The sequence below is a fragment of the Schistocerca nitens genome, chromosome 1, assembly GCF_023898315.1.
Source record: "Schistocerca nitens isolate TAMUIC-IGC-003100 chromosome 1, iqSchNite1.1, whole genome shotgun sequence".
NCBI classification, from domain to species: domain Eukaryota; kingdom Metazoa; phylum Arthropoda; class Insecta; order Orthoptera; family Acrididae; genus Schistocerca; species Schistocerca nitens.
The window spans coordinates 291504566-291528911 of NC_064614.1; the positions used below are offsets into that span (position 1 = coordinate 291504566).

The window sequence follows — 24346 nt, forward strand, 5'->3', positions numbered from 1 at the left end:
TGTATTTCCTTCCAACACAGTTAAGAACATTAATCTGCAAGTTCTATGTACAATATTATCGCAGAGCGATATATATGATGATACATTCACAAGGAAGTACCGGGTGATCAAAAAGTCAGTATAAATTTGAAAACTGAATAAATCACGGAATAATGTAAATAGAGAGGTACAAATTGACTCACATGCGTGGAATGACATGGCGTTTTATTGGAACCAAAAAAAAAAGAAATACAAAATTTCAAAAAATTTCCGACAGATGACGCTTCATCTGGTCAGAATAACAATAATTAGGATAACAAAGTAAGACAAAGCAAAGATGATGTTCTTTACAGGAAATGCTCAACATGTCCACCATCATTCCTCAACAATAGCTGTAGTCGAGGAATAATGTGAACAGCACTGTAAAGCATGTCCGGAGTTATGGAGAGGCATTGGCGTCGGATGTTGTCTTTCAGCATCCCTAGAGATGTCGGTCGTTCACGATACACTTGCGACTTCAGGTAACCCCAAAGCCAATAATCGCACAGACTGAGGTCTGGGGACGTGGGAGGCCAAGCATGACGAAAGTGGCGGCTGAGCACACGATCATCACCAAACGACGCGCGCAAGAGATCTTTCACGCGCCATCTGTCGGGCATTTTGTGAACTTTGTTGTTTTTTGGTTCTAATAAAACCTCATGGCAACGGCCTTGCCACAGTGGATACACCGGTTCCCGTGCGATCACCGAAGTTAAGCACTGTCGGGTGTGGCCGGCACTTGGATGGGTGACCATCCAGCCGCCATGCGCTGTTGCCATTTTTCGGGGTGCACTCAGCCTCGTGATGCCAATTGAGGAGCTACTCGACCGAATAGTAGCGGCTCCGGTCAAAGAAAACCGTCATAACGACCGGGAGAGCGGTGTGCTGACCCCATGCCCCTCCTATCCGCATCCTCACCTGAGGATGATACGGCGGTCGGATGGTCCCGATGGGTCGCTTGCGGCCTGTAGACGGAGTTAGTTTTTAGTTTTAATAAAACCTCATGTCATTCCAAGGACGTGTGTCAATTTTTACCTCTCCGTCTACATTATTCCGTGGTTTATTAAGTTTTCAAATTTATACTGACTTTTTGATAACCCTGTATATTGCAATACTCGCATTCCAGATGCCGCGTTCACATTTTGCCGTAATTCTTTCATTTACGTCCTATATAAATCTGTAAATTATTAGAGTTTCATCTTCCTTTTCATGTTGTTCCAGTTATTGTGCTCACATTTTCTCGCAGTTCTTTCATTTACATCCTTTATAAATCTGTAAATTATTAGATTTTGATCTCCATTTACGTAAACAGTTACCTATCGGTAACACGTTAAGTTCCCTTTCGTCGTCTCCAGTTTTCAGCAGCCTTTCTTTTAATTGCTGTGCTCCTCTTATGTCATTCTGTCTTTTGAGAATTAACTTCTTTACAGCCTTCTTTATCGCAAAACGTTGGATTGTACCTGATTGTAGACAGTTTGCTACAACCTATCTCGCTAAAGAGGTATTCTGCTGTAAAACATTCGTCTATAGCAAGAATTTTGTAAAAATAATTACGGCTGATAGAAGCAATAAGGTGAGATGCATATGCACTGTTCGCTCCATTTGTTAAACGTCTTGAACCCTGCGCCTCAGGGCTTTTTTTTAATCAATGACACCACGCTAGGCACTTTTCAAGTGAAAGTTTAAATCTGCTGCAGAGCCTGAAAGACCCGGCAGCGTCTGCGTGGGACGATATTCGAAAGGCATTTTCTCTGGAGAGGAAGACATATGCATGAAATGAGAGAGCCGTGGCGGAAAGGGAGAGAGAGAGAGAGAGAGAGACATCGAAGTAGTTGGAAGCCAGAGTCAGCGACAGCCGGCGGCCTTCGGCGCTGGGTGGTGTGCGGAATGCAATAAACAAGGCCGGGGGCGCGGAGTGGGGGCGGTGAAGTTCTGGCGGTGGCGGTGGCGTAGGCGGCGGACGATCGGCGGACCGGCGGGCAGAACCGTGTCACCAGATACCTGACAGCCCGCAGCTGGCCCGCGTGTGGTGCGGCGTGGCGTGACGTCATGCAGTTTTCTAGAGCGGCGCCACAGCTGGATTAACAGGCAAGCGGCTCGGCTCTCTCTTCGTGGATTCCCGCTGACGCAAAGTTGTTCACTTCTTCCTTTGGCTCCATTTCAGAGAACTCCCTGATGAGCGTCTGGGCCTTTAATTTCCTTTGTGGTAGTAGATGATGATTTCAACAGTCAAAATTAAGTTACTGTGAAATGTCAAATCAGAATTCAAATCAAAACGCCTTCAGCCGTATAATTTCCAGTTTTATTTTATCTGTGCAACCAGTTTCAGCGTAACTTTACGCCATCTTCAAGTCCCGTGACCGATGTGTAGGAAGGACCCCATCTCTGGTCCTGTCGACATAGCGGACAGCATTCGGGTAGTGGTATCAGCAGATTTCTTACTAGCTTTGTTGAAAGCAATGTACAGACATACGCTACGAGCCACTGCACAGTGCGTGGTGGAAGACACATTGTACCAAAATTTGCGATTTCCTGTACAATTCAATCACATATTAAGCATGAGAAAAATGTCTGTGTGGTCGTTTACACACCGCAATCTCTCTCATATTATACGAAGGCGGCAGCATAAAGGACGAATAATCATCTTCGAGCACAGGTTGTCCAAGTTTACACAAAAGGTTGCGCGAGAAATTCTACATCTACATTTGCATCTACATACATACACCGCAATCCACCAAACGGTGCGTGGCGGAGGGTACCTCGTACCACAACTAGCATCTTCTCTCCCTGTTCCACTCCCAAACAGAACGAGGGAAAAATGACTGCCTATATGCCTCTGTACGAGCCCTAATCTCTTTCCGCGAAATATAAGTTGGTGGCAGTAAAATTGTACTGCAGTCAGCCTCAATTGCTGTCTCTAAATTTCCTCAGTAGCTATCACGAAAAGAACGCCTCCTTTCCTCCAGTGACTCCCACCTTAGTTCCTGAAGCATTTCCGTAACACTCGCGTGATGATCTAACCTACCAGTAACAAATCTAGCAGCCCGCCTCTGAATTGCTTCTATGTCTTCCCTCAATCCGACCTGATAGGGATTCCAAATGCTCGAGCAGTACTCAATAATAGGTCGTATTAGTGTTTTATAAGCTGTCTCCTTTACAGATGAACCACATCTTCCCAAAATTCTACCAATGAACCGAAGACGACTATCCGCCTTCCCCACAACTGCCATTACATGCCTGTTCCACTTCATATAGCACTGCAATGTTACGCCCAAATATTTAATCGACGTGACTGTGTCAAGCGCTACACTACTAATGGAGTATTCAAACATTTCGGGATTCTTTTTCCTATTCATCTGCATCAATTTACATTTATCTATATTTAGAGTTAGCTGCCATTCTTTACACCAATCACAAAGCCAGTCCATGTCATCTTGTATCCTCCTAGAGTCACTCAACGACGACACCTTCCCGTACACCACAGCATCATCAGCAAACAGCCGCACATTGATATCCACCTTATCCGAAAGATCATTTGTGTAGATAGAAAACAACAGCGGACCTACCACACTTCCCTGGGGCACTCCAGATGATACCGTCACCTCCGATGAACACTCACCACCGAGGACAACGTACTGGGTTCTATTACTTAAGAAGTCTTCGAGCCAATCACATATTTGGGAACTAATCCCATATGCTCGTACCTTAGATAGGAGTCTGCAGTGGGGCACCAAGTCAAATGCTTTCCGGAAGTCAAGGAATATAGCATCCGTCTTCCAAAGAATCTCATGTAAGATTACCGAGTGTTTCTGTTCCATATTGACCAAAGCGTGTCTGAAATTAATCGATGTCCAAACCCTGGAACAATAAGCCTACTCTGGAAGTCTGCGCTCCAGCATCTCGCATGCCTTTCAAATAGAGATTTATTATGTTTTCCCAAAAGCCTTTCAATAAATTTAAATCTTCTATTCATCTAACGTCGGTCTCGTAAACTGACATTCGGCAAGAAGAGCGGTGTGCTGACCACATGCTCCTCCATATCCGCATCCAGTGACGCCTTCGGTCCGAGGAAGACACGGCGGTCGGTCGGTAGCGTTGTACCATCATGGCCTGTTCGGGCGGAGTTTAGTTTAAGTTTTATTTGTCGAATGTAAAACTGATTTTATGTGACTGTCCCATTTCTTATCACTTATTAGTGTTACCTCTAAATATGTATAACATTGAACTTTCTCAGGATACTACAGGTAAGGGTAAGAATGAGTCTGCTGAAAACACACCTCTTCCATCCGAAATCGATACCTTGGCTCACGTACACGACTACGAAAATCTGTAAGTAAAGTTGTAGGAAAGTAGATATTGTTGACACTGTGAAAAACTACTTTCAAATGTTGTCATTTATCATACAATGAATTGTCTACAAAGTAGCTTTAACTTAAATATCCGTTTTGAGATCTATAGTCGTCTACAGTAGAACTGCATGATTTTCGACTAATCGATGAAGATCGGATACGAAGTTCACGGTTGAAAAATCTTGAATCTATTTGTATCTGTACAACAGCCATTCTTATTTACTCTTTTCTCAGAGAACATCCGTTTCCAAATACATAATTTGATTTGAGAGTGCAAACTATCGTATATTTTCGGCAGCAAAATTCTGTGTTGACATTATTCAAACATACATCACAGACGATGTTGAAATTGGTTGGCGTAGAGACCGTCTCCCTTTATAACTTCCAATGTACAGCTATTGGAATCAGCTCAGATGACTTGGATCCCATGAAAACGCTCTCGTATCCGCGGTGTGTTCATCGTAATATTGACACATTTCAGTAGTGATTGTCTTGCTGAGACCACAAGTCGTTTGTGGGGTTATACAAGTGATAAACGAACGCTTGTCCGCAGATAGAAGGAAACTGCTTACTATTTATCTAACATACAATTTTCTTTTATTATGACAAAATGTTTCCTAGCCTTCAAGTGTTACACCGTCTTCACGAAGTAAAGTATCAAAACATCGCCAAGCTATTTCTGCTATTTATAGAGTGGCGCTTCCCAGCGGCGACCAACGTCATTTCATCTTGCCGCTAATTTCTTCTGCTTGTATCACGTAAAATGGGTGGAACGGCTGTTCTTTCATTACACCTCAGTTCTCATCGGAAAAGCTGATGTAAATCTATCCATTACGAATTGGCCGTCAATTCGTTGTAATTCGTTTTCAGTGTTTGTGATTCACTTAACAATGAAGTAAGTAAACCAGAAGACAGACTCTGTGCAAGGAGGAAACACATCTTGTTAGTGTGGACCGTGGCAGTGACGTAATGACAGCAACATGAGTGACCTCACGAGGTTGGCGCCACAACGAAATGTTATTGTCAACTCGAAATAGCTGCTGCTGTGCTAGGTCAGGTGCAGGCATTAGTTTGTAGTTGTTTGTGCTTCAGCGAGCGACGTAACGAGCTCGGGAGTGGCGCTGCACCCCCCTCAGCAGCTTTGACGCAGTCGTTTTCTGTGTCACTGTGCCACAGGAAGCAATGAATGTATGCATGTAACTCAGGTACACGCTTGGTAGCTTATTCTAAAGCCGCGAGGCGTAGTCGGTGGGTTTGTAAGGGTGTTGTTAGTCGTCGCAAGCCTTGAGCGCGAGGGATAAGGGTTATCTATTTTGTTTAACTCTTATGCATTTACAACACTGTTCTTCGCATGAATTTCTGACGTAACGTCACCAGGAGGCGCTAGAGAAATTAACAGCGTGAGCAGTCGGTGGAGGAAGAGCGGAGAGTTTGAGACGGTAGGATAGAACGGTCTGTCTATACGTCACTCGTCAGCATACATTCTTAGAAATACAGACACCTACGTACCATTAAGAAAACTGCTAAGCAACATATTGCTGCAGCTGATATAATAACAAACACCGAAACAGAAGGAAGATAAGCAAGACGTCTCTGATCTGTTGCTGCGCTCCGACGAGAGCAGATTCTGAGTGTACCGTCATACGGCGAGTGGCGGGAACACACGAAAGCCACCCAGGAACATTGTCGAAAATGATCGATTTGGTGGTGCAGGTGTTACGGTGTGAGGAGGCACAATGTTGCATGAGCGTACTGTCAACCAAATCAATGAATGCGTTACACACACAACGCCGTCATAGCGCTACTGTACTCCCCTCCTCACGTGCGTTTTTGAGGGGTAGATTCGGCCCTGACTTCATTTTTATGGACGACAACGCGCGAACGCATCGAACTTCTGGAGTTCTTGGAACGAGACTATGTTCGGGAAATACACTGGCCTGGTCCTTCACTCAATTTAATTCCCATCGAACCCGTGCGGAGTGCGCCCACATACCAACGACACTCCAGCAGTTGTCCGTCTCACTACTGGAGGAATGGAACGCCCTACCCCAATACCTCCTTACCAACCATGTAGCTGCAGATCGTGTTCCGACGTCCGCGATGAGCACACACAATTAAGAACCATGTCGTGCCTTTTGTAATATACAGGGGACCGTCATGAATCGTGGCGGCTTTAAGGGGCTCCGGAACGCCCTATACTTGCAATGTTAAAATAACGCTTATAAATTACATCTTTCCTCACAAAGTATTTGAGGTAGGAAGTTGAACTTTTTACAGATTATTTATTGGAATATGGGCTTCAACTTAACACAGGGATTTTACAAAATTTTAGTTCAGTTATTAAAGATGATTTTTTTTTCAATTGTAATGAAAATTCACAACATTTTTTTGCAATTTTTTATTTATATATTCAAAAATATACAGTTTTTTGGAAAAAGGCTGTGTTAAATTATGCAGAAGGTACTGTGTAACATTTACTGAAAGTTTGAAACAAATGTTTGGAAGATCCTTAGAAAACATGTAATTAGTATGAGAAAATAAAAGTTTTGGGAATCGAGCGACAAGATTGGATTAACTTTTTAGTGCATTCCAGGTCCATAGGATGGATTATCTTCATCCTCTGCAAACTCCTCCTCCAGCTTCCTCTTGTTCCTCCTCCTGTTTACTCTTGCTTGTATTTCTAGACTCTTTACAGCCCTGTCTGCAGCCCGAAGGCGTTCCTTGTCTAAAGCAAGCATCGCTCGTACCATGTTAGAACCTATCTTCATTCCCATATTTCTAAATACCTTGCACCTTACAATGTTGCCATCATTGAAAGTCGCAACAGCATCATACACACCAAAGTGAAGTGTTTCTATTCCAACAAATACAGTCTTGGGGATTCTCGACCATATAACACTATTTACACTTTCATTGGGGTTTTGAGTTTTTCCGTGAATACACTTTTTCAACAGTTCAGGTGGTGCTAAGTCTCTGAAAATAGGTTTTATCACCTCCATTCTTGCATGAGGCAGACTATGCTTATGAGTGTACACTTCACCAGTTAGCAATCCTTTGTTATATTTACACCAACTGTCTTGTTCTTTGGGACACAAGCTATGTTGGGGATTTTCATCGTCTTTGTTGTTTACAGTAATAACACATACCTTTGGCTTTCCAACATTCCTCCTTTTCTTAAAAGCCTTCAGAGGATTTCTAATAACTTTACTTTTACTCATTATTATACTTCAACAAAACAGAGACTCAAGAAACAGAATTAATTACGAATATTTTCGAGATAACGACAGAGTAAATAAACATGAAACAATCGACAATCACACCAGCGATATATATTGAACCATCACAGGTTAGCCACAACACATACTTTATCTCACATCACTAAAATGTACCTGATGAACACGGACGTTAATAATAACACCATTTGACAGCAGTTTAACAGCGCCACAGTGGGTCACGCCCATGTAGAACACATTTCAAAAAAAAATTTAAAAATAGTTGTAGTCTTCGGAATTGAATAAATTAAATATCTATTAAAAGGTAATAGTCTGCAGATTCAGAAAACGCAAAAAAGTAAAAATTGAACTTTTCATGATTTTGAGCCTTTCCGGAGCCCCTTAAATATCGTCTTCGAATAAAGTGTAATTTCTGTTCGTCTCATTTCGTATTTCTTGCAGTTACTTTCTATGCTACACTGCAGCAGTTCTTTCCGACAAGGGACACCTTTGACCTCGAATGCTCGGAACTGCACGAAATCACGCTTAGAGTAACATTCGATCATAAAAACTGAAACGTCTCCTTTCAACAATTGTACAAGATTGTGCTTAAACTGACACACAATATTTTGTTAGCGCAACGCAATCTGACTTTCAATAATCCCTACAAAAGAATGGCCCTGACTAACATTAACCTATGCATTTCACAAATCGCTTACCTCACAAAAATCTTGGTTACTCGAACTACTGCAGTACAGCGAGCGCCACTACTGCCAGCTAAATAAAAGATTCAAACTACTGAAAGCACTAACTACTGATAGGCATAGTTAGCAAATGAAAGATTTTGATAGAGAACAAACAATGTATTTACCTTAATAGTCATCAAAAGTCATAATATATATAGCAGTTCATGACAAATTTCAAAATTCCGCCATCTCTCTCCCCACATCCACCACTGCTGGCGGCTCACCTCCAACTGCGCAACGCTACGCGCTGTTCACAGCCAGCTGCCTAACACTACAATGGCGAGTATTACAACAATGCAAAGCAGCCACAGACTGCACACAGCACAGCCAGTGATTTTCATACAGAGGTGGCGTTACCAATAAAAAAACCTAAATAGCCTACTTACAAAACAGCATTGTCATTTACTTGCAACACGTTGCGTTCTACCACAAGTGACATTTTAATAGAGAGAAACAAAGTAACAGGATGTCAATATTATGTGAGGAAAATTACACGTAATTCAGTGACGTCAGTGTATCATGAAATTTTCAATTGGCAGTGCCAAAAACCCTCTGCTTAAAGTGATTATAAAAGCGCAAATCACACACATCCTACTCACCTGATAGTGCTTATATTAGTCCTCATTGTGCAGATGCGTCATTTCGATGGAGTGGTTAAAATAAGGTGGAGCAGAACAGTGTGTACAGCTCACTGAAGCCATATTTTCACATTCAGAATCACTTTCGCATTCAAGCAGTCCACTATCAAAAGCCACACTAATTACATTTTCAAATGATGCTATGGGTATGTCAATGTCACAACCTGTCTTTCGCCGAGGGTATTGTAACATAGACATATATTTAGGTGCAGAAAATTTATTGTAAATCACAGAGTGAAGTTTTGTGATGAATTAACGCTCATGTTTCTTCACTTACGGTTTGGCACATTTTAGTCTTAAAAAATCAGCAGTCCTTCGGACATAGAGCTTATATTGTAGAAAGAAGTAAACGTCAAGGCGATAGCAATATTTTGTTGCTTTCGGTCTCAGTATCTTGTGCGTAACATCTTTCTTTGGAAAACTTGCACCTAGAATAGTACGATCTGTATGACGTGTCCAGCAATTGCACAGCAATAGGCCCTTTTCACTAGTTACGTATTCGCCGAGGAATGAAGTTAGAAAACGTTGGATGTGTTCTTCAGTAATTTTTCCACTTTTTCTTGCCTCCACATGAATGTTTCGTTTGCAAGTTCTTTCAAGCTTCTTTAAAATATCTGGGCCGGAAGTGCTTTCTGTCTCTTGATAACAGATGTACAGCTTGTTTGCTAGTCTGCCTGTCATTCAGAAAGCCACATCAGTTGTGTAGCTGTGGGTAGAGCTATGTATTGTATGTTATGTTAAGTTAACCGGGGACCCAGAAACGACGGTTCGGCCCCAGCGGACCCCCCCCCCACCCCCCACCCCAGGGAACGTCTTACACCAGACGAGTGTAGCCCCTATGTTTGCGTGGTAGCGTGACAGTGGTGTACGCCTACGTGGAGAACTTATTTGCGCAGCGATCGCCGACATAGTGTAACTGAGGCGGAATAACGGGAACCAGCCCGCATTCGCCAAGGCAGATGGAAAACCGCCTGAAAACCATCCACAGGCTGCCCGGACCACCGGACCTCGGACCTCGACACAAATCCTCCGGGCGGATTCGTGCCGGGGCCAGGCACTTCTTCCCGCCCGGAAAGCCGTGCGTTATACCGCACGGCCAACCGCGCGGGCAGAGCTATGTATAGTCTGCAACACACTAGCCGTACTTTTCTCTCCTCTGTGGGACAGTGTTGATGGTGAAGACACGTCATACAGAAACAGAATCTGGTCGCTGTTTCCAACATTTCCTTTCAAATGGCTCTGAGCACTATGAGACTCAACTGCTGAGGTCATTAGTCCCCTAGAACTTAGAACTACTTAAACCTAACTATCCTAAGGACATCACACACATCGATGCCCGAGGCAGGAATATTTCCTTTCTCCACATCCTATTCTGCCATAAACATGTTCACTTCCTCCACTATCTGTTGTACCTTCTGACGAATACTCTTATTGTCTTCTATGTCATTACGTGTGGCAGACTTAGTAATACACCTGCATGAAATGTCATATTTAGCATTAATATTGTACACTAAAGCAATCGAAGTTTTGAAATTGTCCAAGCCAACCATTTTAAAGGCTTCTAGTGCCCACATTTGGATTCGACCTTGCTCTATCAAATTTCGATATTAAACGCTCTTTTGTAGCTTATAATTGCGGCAGTCCGTTTTCTTTTGAACGAGATCCTGCTCGCCTTTTGCTAGACATATAATCTAGAAATAAATTATTTATTTATTTGTTTTTTCTTTTTTTACGTGGTGTGTACCGATTTTTGGTATCTATGCAACTGCTCCCCATTCTAAGCATTCCACTCTGCAACTGGCTTCGATGGAACGTAGCCTAAAAGCCTATATTGTTGTAATTGTTGGCACTGAAGAGATGCAGTTGACTTTAATCATTGACCCGTAAACTGCCTCTACTAAAAATGCGATGTATTTCACCTTAGTGTACACGCAGTCGTAAGTACATACGTAGCTAACTGAAACAGAGGTACACAGTGGCGTAAAGGACTTTCTTTTACCTTGGTGTTGGCGGCGATACACCGTAGCAGTTCACCAATTCAAACGTAATGTGATTCTAAGACGTCCATCCGGCTCATCCATCGACAACTAACCGCAAAACTGCTAGATACTGAATCCACGACACGCCAATTCTATCGATGACACTCCTAATGTGAATAGAGTCAAGGTCTTCATGTGGCCATCCTTTCCCATAGATATAATTTGTGTGTACTTGCACATTTTCAAACGAAAACCGAAGACTCAGAGCTTTTTTCAATATAAAAACGTATTTTAGTTTTTTCAAATCCCATAAGATAAAACGTAATTTTTACTGTATACATTCATTCATTCATTTAAAAATTAATATTTTCTAGATAACGGTTTTTTGTAGCCCAATGGACAATCTAAAGTGAGAAATAAAAATTAAGTACCATAGTAAGTAACATGCATCTATTTTTCAAATTATTTGTAATCAATACTAATTTCTTCTCCATTTAAATTCTATAAATAATTCACATTTCCATCAATCAATTGGTTTATGAAGTTAGATACTATATCTTCTTCATCATCAGCATAACATACAAATATAAAATATGTAAGTGCTAATTTTCTCATTCTCATTGCATGATGCATCTAGTTACAAAAAAAATCTATTAACCTCGACAAAAACGCCGGGGTAAAGAGGTAATGAAAAAATCAATATTTAATAAAAATAATTTACTTGCTTAAAATTAGAATAATAAAAAAAATTTAAATTTATACAAAACAAATTTAATGAACTGAATGATTTTTAAATTGGTATTTCCCTTTATAAATAAATTTTAGATTGTTAGATTTTCCAATTTATTTTCATTTTCAAAAAAGATGTTAGCATAGCGATCAGGAAGAATAATTTTAGCTTTACTGTTTAAAACTAATGAAATTTTTGGACTATACTTAAGTTTCTGATAGTTCAGCTTTTGAAATACAGTAAGATTTATTTATTTTCAGTTGTGTTAATTTAGTCAGACCCTCTGTACAATCTTCGCTGCAACTATTAAGTTCACTTTGAAAATTATAATCCGAGAATTTTTTTATTTTCACAGGAAAAAGTAGATTTATTTTTTAGAATGTTTACGGTTGAAAGGTACTTGAGTTTTTTTCTTTTGTATATATGGAAAATGAACCTCAGCCGTAAATATTTTAAAAAACAAAAATCTAAATTTTTTCTGTATATACACAAGGTTACGTCTGTCATCAATACAGTGTTCATTACTCACGGAGGAATCTGGCCGCGCAAGTGCTCCCGTATTTAACTATCCTCGTTCCACAAATGATACAGTGTTACGTAAAAAGCTGAATGCCTGCACAGCATACTAGTGTTCAACGGGAATTCAAGACTGGCTGTCCTAAAGTTGAATATACTGAGATGCCAAAAGCCTTGAGATAACTTTTACTATAGTGTCGAATCTCCTTTTGCCCGGTATAGTATAGCAGCTCGACGTGGTATGGACTCAAGGAGTTGCTGGAAGTTCCCCTGTAGAAATAGTGAACCGTGCTGCGTCTGTATCCGTCCTTTATTGCGAAAGTGTTGCCGGTGAAGGATTTTGTGTACGAACTGACCTCTAGATAATGTCCCATAAATATTTCACGGGATTCTTGTCTTCAAACCACTGACGAACCGTTGTCCTTGGTGAGAGGTAAGTTCCATGAAGTCAGCATGGATCATTGCAGAGTTAAAAATGGTTCAAATGGTCCTGAGCACTATGCGACTTAACTTCTGAGGTCATAAGTCGCCTAGAACTTAGAACTAATTAAACCTAACTAACCTAATGACATCACACACATCCATGCCCGAGACAGGATTCGAACCTGCGACCGTAGCGGTCGCTCGGCTCCAGACTGTAGCGCCTACAACCGCACGGCCACTCCGACCGGCCATAGCAGAGTTATTCCCCACAAAATGAAATAGCGCACGTACTATGCTTACCAGGGTCTGCACCACATTGTTTTCATTCCTCTGAAAGCTTGACACTTACCTGTGGCGCAAATGTTTCAACGTCTACCAGGACTGCAGGCATGTATATACCTGTAAACAAACAATAATCACATTGTTTTCCTCAGGCGAAGACCAAAATGACGGACTAGGAGACTGCGTCTACCGTAAACAGACACATACAGTGTTGTACTTGCTTGCCGCCAACTGTCATACCCCTTCACAACGAAAGGTATCCTAAGCCCACTAGAGCAAAGAGTACAAGAAATCGCTGAGTGGCAGTCAAGCAGATGATCTGCAGCACTGACATGCTGTCTCCCGTATGAACGGCTACAGTAACAGCCACATACAACGTTCCTGCTGAAGACGAAGATAAGGCGGTTGCGACAGCGATTATTCTATAGGTCGTAAACAAATCAGCAAAAATCAAAGGAACACTCCGGGAACACTACGACATGTGCGTATTTCGCCCACAAGCCAAAACGGAAACCTTATTGGAGAGGTCTACCGCATACAGAGGTAAGGAGAGATGATTGTTTTTTTTCTTTTTTATCACCATCATTGTGACTGGTTTTATGCGGTCCGCCACGAATTCCTCTCCTGTGACAACCTCTCCATCTCAGAGTATAGTATTTTCAACCTACATCCTCAACTATTTACTGGATGTTTTCTAATCTCTGTCTTCCTCCACAGTTTTTACCCTCTACATATCCTTCTAGCAGCATGGAAGTTATTCCCTGACGTCTTAACAGATGTCCTATCATCCTTTCCTTCTTCTTGTCAATGTTTTACATATATTCCTTTCTTCTCCTATTCACCTTATTGTTTGTTTTATTCAGTTCAACTAATTTCAACATTCGTCTGTAACAGTTCATCTCATATGCTTCGATTCCCTTCCGTTTCGGTTTTCCATCAGCCCATGTTTCACTACAATGCTGTCCTCCAAACATATATTCTCAGACATTTATTCCGTAAATTACGAGGTATGTTTCATGCTAGTAGATTTCTCTTGGCCAGGAACGCCCTTTTGGGCAGTGTTAGTCTGCTTTAGATGTCCTTGCTGTGTCCGTCATGCATTATTTTGCGCCTAGGTAGCAGAATTTCCTAACATAAACTACTTCGTGATCACCAGTCCAGACCTACTAAGGAGACTGCCTACACTACGCTTGTCCGTCCTCTTTTAGAATACTGTTGCGCGATGTGGGATCCATACCAGATAGGACTGACTGAGTACTTAGAGAATGTTCAAAGTAAGGCAGCACTTTTTGTATTATCGCGAAATATGGGCGAGAGTGTCACAGAAATGATACAGGATTTGGGATGGACATCATTAAAAGAAAGGCGTTATCGTTGCGACGGAATCTTGTCAAGAAATTCCAATCACCAGCTTTCTCCTCCGAATGCGAAAACATTTTGTTGACACCGACTTACATAGGGAGGAACGATCACAAAGATAAAATAAGGGAAATCAGAGCTCATACGGAAAGATATAGGTGTTCATCCTTCCCGCGCGCTATACGAGATTGGAATAATAAGGATTGTGAAGGTGGTTTGATTAATCCTCCGCCAGGCACTTAAATGTGATTTGCAGAGTATCCATGTAGATGTAGATGTTTAGTTTTCATTTCTGCCACTTCTCATAAGTTTCGTCTTTCTCCGATTTACTCTCAGTCCATATTCTGTGCTGTTCATTCCATTCAGTAGATCATGTAATTCTTCTTCATTTTCACTCAGGATACCAATGTCATCAGCGAATCGTATCACTGATATGCTTTCACCTCGAATTTCAGTTCCACTCCAAAACCTTTCATTTATTTCTATCATCGCTTCTTCGATGTGTAGATTGAACAGTAGGGGTGAAAGACTCCATCTCTGTCTTACACCAATTTTAAACCGAGCATTCTTGGTCGTCCACTCTTATTATTCCCCATCGGCTCTTGTACATATTGTATGTTACCCGTCTCTCTCTATAGCTCACCCGTATTTTTCTCTGAATTTCGAACATCTTGCACTATTTTTCACAGTCGAATCCTTTTTTCAGGTCGACAAATCCTATGAACACGTCTTGATTTTTCTTTTGTCTTGCTTTCATTGGTGGTTCATGGTGTGGGTTCCTGTAGTCATGTCCTAGTTCATGAACCACGGGCAACGTATGAGTGGCCAAGTAAGTGGTCCCGACAGTCAGGATACCAGTTACTTTGGAATAAGGCTGGGCATCTCTGACATATTCTGAGTCGTGGTCACCTTTGTGCTCATACGGCAAAGACTACCAAATCCACTGGTTAGTCCCTCAGCCGTTAGGGGTAAAACGCAATGGGACTCGGGGCAAGTAAGGCTAGCAACCTGCTTCCCTAGTACTTTAAATATGATGCTGGCAACAATCAGAGCAAAATGCCTCTGACCTTTGGAGGTGACGGAGTCCCACCTCTAACTGACAAACCAGGGACTCCTAAGGTACGACTTGGCAAACAAATGGTAATGAGTGGTTCAAATGGCTCTGAGCACTATGGGACTCAACTGCTGAGGTCATTAGTCCCCTAGAACTTAGAACTAGTTAAACCTAACTAACCTAAGGACATCGCAAACATCCATGCCCGAGGCAAGATTCGAACCTGCGACCGTAGCGGTCTTGCGGTTCCAGACTGGAGCGCCTTTAACCGCACGGCCACTTCGGCCGGCTAAATGGTAATGAGATGGGGAGCTATTAATATCAATGGGGGCTACTCTGGGAAGAAGGTAAAGCTGGCAGAGGCTGCAAGTAAGATGGGGCTGGACGTTTTAGCTGTTAGTGACATTCGGGTAAGGGGTGAGAAAGAAGAGGAAGTGGGAGAATACAAGGTCTAGCTGTCAGGAGTCGAAGCAGAAATAGCACAATGGGGTGTAGGACTTCACATCAGGAAAGAAATGGAACCCAGCGTAGTTGCAATAAGGTATGTAAACGAACGACAGATGTGGATAGATTTGACAGTGTCTAGCAAGAAAATTAGGATTGTGTCAGTAAATTCGCATTGTGAAGGGACAGATCAAGATAAGATGGATAGTTTTTATGAGGCAATCAGTGATGTAGTTGTTAGAGTAAAGGACTAGGACAGTGTTCTGCTCATGGGTGATTTTAACGCCAGGATTGGAAATCGAACAGAAGGGTATGAAAAGGTTATGGGTAAATTTGGAGAGGATATGGAGGCCAACAGGAACGGGAAACACCTCTTGGATTTCTGTGCCAGTATGGGCTTAGTAATCACAAACTCCTTTTTTAAACATAAGAACATTCACCGGTATACTTGGGAAGGCAGGGGAACCAGATCTGTCATTGACTATGTAATAACAGATCAGGAATTCAGGAAGGCTGTGTGGGACACACGTGTATTCAGGGGATTCTTTGATGACACTGATCATTATTTAATCTGCAGTGAAATTGGGATTGTGAGGCCGAAAGTGCAGGAGGTCAGGTCCATATGTAGGAGGATAAGAGTGGAGAAACTTCAGGATAAGGAAATCAGCACAAGTACATAACAGCGATCTCAGAAAGGTACCAGTTAGTTGAATGTAGTCAATTACAGTCATTGGAAAAGGAATGGACAAGGTACAGGGACACAGTACTAGAAGTGGCTAAAGAATGTCTTGGAACAGTATTGTGTAAAAGTAGGATGAAGCAAACAGCTTGGTGGAATGACACAGTCAAGGCAGCCTGTAAAAGGAAAAAGAACGCGTATCAAAAATGGCTACATACTAGAACACAGGTAGACAGAGAAAGTTATGTTGAAGAAAGAAACAAAGCCAAACAGATAATTGCAGCATCCAAGAAGAAATCTTGGGAAGACTTTGGAAACAGGTTGGAGACCTTGGGTCAAGCTGCTGGAAAACCATTCTGGAGTGTAATTAGCAGTCTTCGAAAGGGAGGTAAGAAGGAAATGACAAGTATTTTGGACAGGTCAGGAAAACTGCTGGTGAATCCTGTGGATGCCTTGGGCAGATGGAGGGCATATTTTGAAGAGTTGCTCAATGTAGGTGAAAATACGATCAGTAATGTTTCAGATTTCGAGGTAGAATGGGATAGGAATGATGATGGAAATAGGATCACATTTGAGGAAGTGGAGAAAATGATCAATAGATTGCAGTGCAATAAAGCAGCTGGGGTGGATGAAATTAAGTCGGAACTCATCAAATACAGTGGAATGTCAGGTCTTAAATGGCTACACAGGATAATTGAAATGGCCTGGGAGTCGGGACAGGTTCCATCAGACTGGACAAAAGCAGTAATCACACCAATCTTTAAACATGGAAACAGAAAAGATTGTAACAACTACAGAGGTATCTCTTTTAATCAGCGTTGTGGGTAAAATCTTCTCAGGTATTGTTGAAAGGAAAGTGTGAGTATTAGTTGAGGACCAATTGGATGAAAATCAGTGTGGGTTTAGGCCTCTTAGAGGTTGTCAGGACCAGATCTTTAGCTTACGGCAAATAATGGAGAAGTGTTATGAGTGGAACAGGGAATTGTATCTATGCTTTATAGATCTAGAAAAGGCATATGACCGGGTTCCTAGGAGGAAGTTATTGTCTGTTCAACGAGATTATGGAATATGAGGCAAACTTTTGCAAGCAATTAAAGGTCTTTACATGGATAGTCAGGCAGCAGTTAAGAGTTGACGGTAGATTGAGTTCATGGTTCAGAGTAGTTTCAGGGGTAAGACAAGGCTGCAACCTGTCTCCACTGTTGTTCATATTATTTATGGATCATATGTTGAAAAAAATAGACTGGCTGGGTGAGATTAAGATATGTGAACACAAAATAAGCAGTCTTGCATATGCGGATGACTTAGTTGTGATGGCAGATTCGATTGAAAATTTGCAGAGTAAAATTTCAGAGCTAGATCAGAAATGTAAGGACTACGGTATGAAGATTAGCATCTCCAAAACGAAAGTAATGTCAGTGGGAAAGAAATATAAACGGATTGAGTGCCAAATAGGGGGAACAAAGTTAGAACAGGTGGACGGTTTCAAGTACTTAGGATGCACATTCTCACAGGATGGCAACAAAGTTAAAGAACGGGAAGCGAGGTGTAGCAAAGCTAATGCAGTGAGCGCTCAGCTACGATCTACTCTCTTCTGCAAGAAGGAAGTCAGTACCAAGACAAAGTTATCTGGGCACCGTTCAATCTTTCGATCAACTTTGTTGTATGGGAGCGAAAGCTGGGTGGATTCAGGTTACCTTATCAACGAGGTTGAGGTTACGGATATGAAATTAGCTAGGATGATTGCAGGTACTAGTAGATGGGAACAATGCCAGGAAGATGTCCACAATGAGGAAGTGAAAGAAAAACTGGGAATGAACTCTACAGATGTAGCAGTCAGGGCGAACAGGCTTAAATGGTGGGGTCATGTTACACGCATGGGAGAAGCAAGGTTACCCGAGAGACTTATGGGTTCAGCAGTAGAGGGTAGGAGGAGTCGGGGCAGACCAAGGAGAAGGTACCTGGATTCGGTTAAGAATGATTTTGAAGTAATAGGTTTAACATCAGAAGAGGCACCAATGTTAGCACTGAATAGGGGATCATGGGTGAATTTTATAAGGGGGGCTATGCTCCAGACTGAAAGCTGAAAGGCATAATCAGTCTTAAATGATGATGATGATGATGATGCTTTCATTATTAACCACTACGTCAGAACTGCCTCCCTTTTTTTGGTGCCTTTGCCTGTCATGAACCCAAACTAATCAAATCTAACGCATTCTCAATTTGCCTTTCCATTCTTCTGTATTGTTAGCAGCTTGGATGCCAGAGCTATTAAGCTGATTGTGCGATATTTCTTGCACTTGTCAGCTCGTGTGCGGAACATAAAAGGTACACAGACACAATGTCCGTTGTGGCAAATCACCGCATCTGTCAAGGACGTACCGTGAATGATGACTACACCAAGTTGTTGCAAACAACTTGGCTTTCGATAAACGAAGGCCTGGGACCCAGCATTGAGTATGATGAGAGCAGAGCGTCACTCTACATAGCGATGCGCTTCCGTCATGCGGTCTGAAGACGAGGAAGAAGAATTGTCGTAACGCCAGCAGAGATACGCGTGCTTCGCCGGCCGCGGCGCTACTAGAGGCCCTGCACGCTGTATCGGTCGTATATCCGCTCGGGCATACCTTCCAACATGTGTGCCGCTAGTTACGCCGCTACGTTTCCTACGGCCGCCACCGCGGCACAGGGCGCTGCCACGAACGATTACGCTGCTGCCAATGAGATGCAAGCGTCGCCTCTCCGGAGCTCCATCGGCGGATATGCCAAGTTCGAACATTCGTGGACCAATACTCGTACTCTGATTTGTGTAGTGCCTAGTTGAATAACATTTGCAGACTGTCGTAGTGGCAGGGCTTCATCTCCTGAATAGACGTTGTACTGAAAAGTGATTAATTATAAATCTTATCTGTCGGTATGTATTTCTACATTCAAATAAACTGTAAGCCACAGATGCTGCAAAAACAGGAAAAAAGTTAGGTACTATTTTTACTGTTCGATATCAGGAGCAGATCACATTAATATCTGGATTCTCGGTTTATGAGCGTCATCTGTTCCTAGCTTCTGTATCTCCTAAAGGACCACACAACGTGCAAAGAAGATACACAAATCAAAAAAGTTTTGCATCACCTCTGTTTCGATAGTGCGGAACCTGAACAGAAAGCCGGCCGGGGTAACCGAGCGATTCTAGTCGCTTCAGTCTGGAACCGCGCGACCGCTACGGTCGCAGGTTCGAATCCTGCCTCGGGCATGTGTGTAATGTCCTTAGCTTAGTTATGTTTAAGTAGTTCTAAGTTCTAGGGGACTGATGACCTCAGATGTTAAGTCCCATAGTGCTCAGAGCCATTTGAACCATTTTCTGTACACAAAATTGGAATAGAGGTCAACATAAGCATCTTTTCCGCCCTTTTTATTGCTCATGAAAACCACACTTTGCATGTTGTACCAGAATCAGCGAGACCTTCAGAGGTGGTGCTGTAGACCTGGTACTTCCTATACCCAATAGCACATCCTCTTGCAGTGATGCATGCCTGTATTCGTCATGGCATGCAATCCACAATTTCATGAATGCACTGTTGGTCCAGATTGACCCACTCCTTAACGGAAATTCGGCATGGATCCCTCAGAGTGCATGGTGGGTCATGTCGTCCATAAACAGCATGCTCGACAGGGTTCATGTCTGGAGAACATGCTGCCCACTCTAGTCGAGCGATGTCGTTATCCTGAAGGAAGTCATTCACAAGATGTGCACAATGGGGCGCGAATCGTTGTCCATGAAGACGAATGCCTCGCCAGTATGCTGCCAATATGGTTGCACTACCGGACAGAGGATGACATTCACGTCTTTTACAGCTGATACGGCGCCTTCCATGACCACCAGCGGCGTACATTGGTCCCACCCGAAAATAGCAGGGAACCTCCGCCTTGCTGCACTCGCTGGACAGTGAGTCTAAGGCGTTGAGCCTGATCGGGTTGTATGGTTGAAGGCATATGCGGCACTCATCGGTGAAGAGATCCTTCGATGAATTTTGCACAGCATACAAACCCTACTTACAGGTGTATGAAACTCTTGAATTTATTTAATTAATGAAAAAATGAATGACCTGATACATTTTGAACTTCATGTTTAGAAAAAACTAAAATTTTGTGGTTAATTATCCAAATTTTTACCACAGTTTCTAATAGATTTGGAAAATTCTTGAGTTTCATACACCTGTAAGTATGGTTTGTATGCTGTGCAAAATTCATCGGTGTATCTCTCTGACTTATGAAGAAAAGTGTACCTATAACAACAAATGCAGCCAATAGTAAGTGAAAAAATGATGAAATTTCACACGTAAAAAAATTTATTTTGTTATATTTTTGAACTTAAATTGCTAAGAGTGTGAATTCTGAATCCCTCCTGGTCATGTTGACAAAGTTTTATGAATTTATTTGTAAAAGTATAGACAGTGGAAATTAAAATGTCGTGTTGTGCCTCTCCTGCTCCAAGTCGGCCCGTTTGATGTCGTAGCCCCCTTAAAAATTCACAAGCTGAAATTTTCAGGACTATCTGTACGACGTTAGGAATCTGTATGGGGCTAAGAGAGACATTTTTAATATTTATTAGTCCTTTTTAAAACCGTTTTATATTAATAGCTTCTCTAAATAGTTATTTTCTGATTTTTTTTTATTTGTGTGTGTGAAATTTTTCAACTGATTTGAAACATTTTGATGAGATTACAACAGAGACATGTGGTAAACTTCAGGATTATTTCTTTCTCTTCAGTTGAGTCAACCTGTATACTGCTTCCTCATAGGCACATCTCACGAAAATATCGCGAATGTAAAAATGAGATATAATCGATCTCAAAGGGAAGCTTATCAGCAATCGTTCTTAACTGCGAAACATTCGCGACTGGAACAAGAAAACAGGATGGTACACCAAGTACCTATTCTGCGCCACACCCCAGAAGAGAAGATGAGTTAATATTGCATTATCACCCAGTTCTGGGTTAAGCTGAAAGTTTCAAGTCTTTAGCTTATAGGAAAGATAGTTCAAAATTAATTGAAAAATTAGTACTCGACAGAAGGAACGAAAAACAAAGTACCCTCAGCCACACATGAGACTCGAAAGCGAGTTAATATCACAGTGTTATCCAGTTCTGAGCTATGTTGAAAGTTTCCAAGTTTCTAGCTTATCGGTAAGCTAGTTTAAAATGAATAGCTAAATTTGTACCGAAAAAAATACACGAATATAAACGTGTTAGAAAGTGATTGTTCATTTATTTATACACAAATCTACATTACAGCACAAGATATCAAACCTATAAATCCTACAAAAAAATATTTAATGCCACAAGTACGAAAATTTGTATTTCAGTCAGTAAATACATACATTATAAACATACTTTATTTTTAGAAACATACTTTTTATTCATCACCTTGAAATAAGATACTTTTTCTCTCTAAAAAAGTTGTCAGCCCTACTCATGGTTCATGTATGACCGAAAATGTAGAGAAAGGTGTAATTAAAATCACTCAAAGACGGTGAGTGAGTGAAAACATTCATATATCTCGCATGGCCGCAGAGACTAGTTTCATTCGGTTGTTCCATTCGACTGAAAACACCAATTAAACGAAAATACATTCTGCTGACCAATCGATTGCTAAAAACAGTCGGTTGTCCCATTACTGCTGTTAGCGAAGGCACTGGTGTCGGTCGTCTGCTGCCATAGCCCATTAACGCCAGATTTCGCCGCACAGTTCTAACTAATACGCCCGTCGTACGTCCCACATTGATTTCTGCAGTTATTTCATGCAGTGTCGCTTGTCTCTTAGCAGTGACAGCGCTACGTAAACACCCGTGCTCTCTGTCGTAAGTGAAGACCGTCGGCTGTTGCCTTGTCAGTGGTGAGAGGTAACGCCTAAAAGGTGTTATTCTCAGCACACAATTTGGATCTCGGAATATTGAATTCCTTAATGGCGAAATGGAATGTCCGATGGATGTAGCGCCAACTATCATGCCGTGTTCAGAGTCTGTTAACAACCGTCGTGCGGCTATAATCACGCCGGAAACCTTTTCACCTGAATCATCTGAGTGCAAGTGACAGCTCTGTCAATGAAATGCCGTGTGGCTAGGGAATCCCGTAAAGTAGACCGTTCGCCTGGTGCAAGTCTTTCGAGTTGACGCCACTTCGGCGACTTGCGAGTCGATGGGGATAAAATGATGATGATAAGGACAACTCGGCACCCACTCCCTGAGCGGAGAAAACCTCCGACCCAGCAGGGAATCGAACCCGGGCCGTTATGCATAATATTCCGTCGCGCTGACCACTCAGCTACCAGGGGCGGGCAGCTCTGTCATTGCACTGCTCCTTTACACCTTGTGTACGCGATAGTATAGTCATCTTTATATGTGCATATCGCATTCCCATAACTTTTGTCATGTAAGTGTATAGGAGATTTATAAAATGATTAAACCAATGCTGTACTGATACAGATCAACGAATAATACTGTTGCTAGACCCTAACTATATAACAACGAACTAAGATTATTTCTGAAACAGGAAAAATGCATCGAAAATGTGAAAATAATTACATTTAGTGCTACTATGTTTGTTCCCGGTAGGTTCTGTTAACATCGTGAACCCAAGTGGAAATCCTTGGTGGATGGAGGAGGGTTCGGGGTGGGGGAACCACGATCTTTTTGCGAAACGTTACTGAGAAAATCTGGAGATTTGGCATCTGCGAGTGACTGAAAGACAACGGTTCTACTGTCACCAACGTACATATCACAAAGAGACAGATATCAGGGCTTGTACAGAGTTATAAGGACTTATTTTTTTCCTCGTGCTATTGGCGAGTGGGGCAAGAATGACTAGTGGTGGTACAAGGTACCATCCGTAGTGCACTATACTGTGGCTTGCAGAGGGTATTCAAAAATGTTCAAATGTGGGTGAAATCTTATGGGACTTAACTGCTAAGGTCATCAGTCCCTAAGCTTACACACTGCTTAACCTAAATTATCCTAAGGACAAACACACACACCCATACCCGAGGGAGGATTCGGACCTCCGCCGGGGCCAGCCGCACAGTCCATGACTGCAACTCCCTGACTGCTCGGCTAATCCCGGGCGGCTGCAGAGTATGTATGCAGATGTAAATAACTAAAGTTGCCCATATTCTTTATAGCAAAATATAATTATTGAGATAAAAAAAAATACTGTTTCCATGTCAACCCAATGAATGAACCAAATTTATACGACCATTTAGTAAGCACAATCTTTAATAATGTTTTTCTGCATTAACTTCAAATGTGACGATCAGAAGCATCAAAACGTATTACTCGAGAAAAGTTTCAAAGCGGTACTGGGAGGGTAATTGAAGGTAATATAGCGCTTCCATGTCATAGATTTACAGCTTCCTAAAATCAATTCGCTTGCACTCATTATAATTCCATCCCACGTCCAGCAGTACATCCAAGAACACCCTGTCTGATCACATAGACTGCTCTCCCTCACCCCCCCCCCCCTTCCAACACTCTTCCTATCGTATCTTGACACGGAAATCCGTTTTGTTATGTACCAGAAATTCAGGCTGTTGCCCTAGAGCTCATATACTTTTTCTTAGATCAGGATACCAATACCTTTCAGTCATCATAATACTCCTCTGCCCCCCCCCCCCTACTTCTTCCGCTCTCAGACATAGCCGTCCTTACTACCATCTGTATTTGCCCTGTTGCCTATTCTTCGATCATCCTTTCGTGCCCTTCGCAAGATTTGTGTTTGCTTCTGCCAGGCTGGAAGCTGGGTGCTGAATATGAAAGGGTCGAACCTGGTATTCATACTTCTCGAACACTACCAATGCTCGTTTTGTGCGACCAGGTAGAAAACTTATCGAGTAAAAACAGTATATCAAGTAAGATAAATAGCTGGG

The 24346-nt window shown here is 42.1% G+C and overlaps 1 protein-coding gene and 1 pseudogene across 1 annotated transcript in view; both read left to right on the forward strand.

Moving 5' to 3' along the window:
- LOC126243480 (uncharacterized) overlaps positions 1-24346 on the forward strand; it is a 1765051-nt gene that overhangs the window by 1056066 nt on the left and 684639 nt on the right. The gene's annotated exons all lie outside the window — the stretch shown is intronic.
- On the forward strand, positions 680-796 carry LOC126207646 (5S ribosomal RNA; annotated as a pseudogene).